Source organism: Bidens hawaiensis, unplaced genomic scaffold, assembly GCF_021521415.1.
Source record: "Bidens hawaiensis isolate Kalapana, Puna unplaced genomic scaffold, B.hawaiensis_p1.1 tig00079837_1, whole genome shotgun sequence".
Lineage (NCBI taxonomy): Eukaryota > Viridiplantae > Streptophyta > Magnoliopsida > Asterales > Asteraceae > Bidens > Bidens hawaiensis.
In genome coordinates, this window is record NW_027503630.1 from 11,647 (window position 1) to 13,587 (window position 1,941).

A 1,941-nucleotide genomic window follows, 5' to 3' on the forward strand; every position below is an offset into this window, starting at 1 on the left:
CCTCAGTGGCACACCCGCAAGGTAATGGTGAGGTGGAAAGAGCAAATAAGAGCATCGTCGAAGGCATAAAGAAAAGACTCTTGGAACACAGATCCGGCTGGGTGGACGAGCTTCCGCACGTCCTTTGGGCAAACAGAACGCTGAAAAAGGCCAGTACGGGAGAAACCCCGTTCAGTCTCACTTATGGCACTGAAGCCATGGTCCCGGTCGAAATTGGTTTACCCTCTTGGTCTTGATTCAGCCAGAAGACAATGATGCGGAAAGACGGTTAGAACTTATGCTAACCTAGGAACGCAGAGACTTAGCCGCAATGCGTGAAGAGAACTACAAGCGACAAATGCAAAAGTACTACAACACGCGGGTAAAACTCTGCAACTTCAATGTAGGAGACTACATACTGCGTAACAACGAGGCTTCGAACCAACAACGCCCAGGAAAACTGGCCCCGGTCTGGGAAGGGCCATACATTATCAAAGAAATTCTGGGAAAGGGCGCATACCGGCTCGAAAGGCTCGATGGCACTCCCATCCCAAGAACATGGAATGGAGCTTAATTACGCAAATGTTATATGTAGATCAATTCCAAACTTGTAAAGAAAAGGCCTAGAGCCACTTCTAATGGAAATGATTCTCCTTTCACAATGTGTTGATAGCCTTACCTTTATACTTATGAACTTCCCACACTGATGTGCCGGTATTCACCGCATAAATAGGGGAAGAAGTAAGTCGTTACGTGTGGAAGGCGGCAAAACCCGCATAAACACAACGGTAAAAATTTCAAGTTTTAAGGAAAACCTCCACGCAGGTCAGATGTAGGCAAAGTTAAGCCATCCTACTAAGTGCAAGTGACGGTCTTACCCGCACAATCACGAACAAGGAGGCAAAACTTCAACCTATTATCTACCACGTTCAAAGGTTAACTTATTCTGAACACTTAGAAAATTTCAAAGGAAAAGATGAGGAAAACTTCCACGCAGGTCAGATATAAGTAAAGTTTAGCCATCCTAAGTGTAAGTGACGGTCATACCCGCACAATCATGAAAGAGGAAGCGAAACAAACTTATAATTTGCCACGTTAAAAAGTTAACTTATCTAAGTACTAAAGAAATTGCTAAGTTAAATCAAAACATGCGTAAAATAAACAAGGCAATGAATTAACACAATCTTTATCCCATCAAAATTTAAATATTACAAAGATTGCTGGGTGCATACCCGCATACAAAAGAAGCTATACAAAAACAAGTATCAAAACCTTTTCTGGAAAGGGATCTTCAGGATCATGCTTCAGGACCACTTCCACTTGGACCCGCACCATCAGTAGAGCGTGGCGGTTCAAGGAAAGCTTTAAGGATAGCTAGCCCATCATCAGCAGCAGCGATTTCGTTTACCTTCTCCACCACCGGATGCGGGAAGGCGGCATACTGATTCACTGCTTGGTCATAAACAGCTTCAGTATCCACATCATACAAAGGGAAGTTGGAAGGCGGGATGCCTTTCTCAACAAACCCTAGACCAAGCAGGAAGCCGGCCTTTTCCCCATCCTCATGAGAAGCGTTGAGGGCTGTGCTCATAGCATCGTCATAAGACGTCTCCGTGAAGACCCGATGCACAACCTACAAAAAGAAAAAAATACAAGTATCAAAACCTTTTCTATTTACAAAAAAAAGCGTAAAGACATGAAAAGCTTACCTGAGACAACGCTTCTCGAAGAAGCCATTCCTTGGCAACCAGAGCTTCTTGGAGGGCGGCTTGAGCTTGGTTACAGGCGCGTTCGGCTTCACTTTTATTGAGGTTGGCAAGCAACACTTCCTTTGCAGCAGCCTCTTCGACGCCCTTTAGCTTCCGCTCAGTGTGGTCAAGCACGCCCCTCTGGTCCAGGATCTCTTGGAGCTTCTTCGCGTCCTCCATCGCCAAGGCATCATGAGCCTGTTGGAGCGCCTCT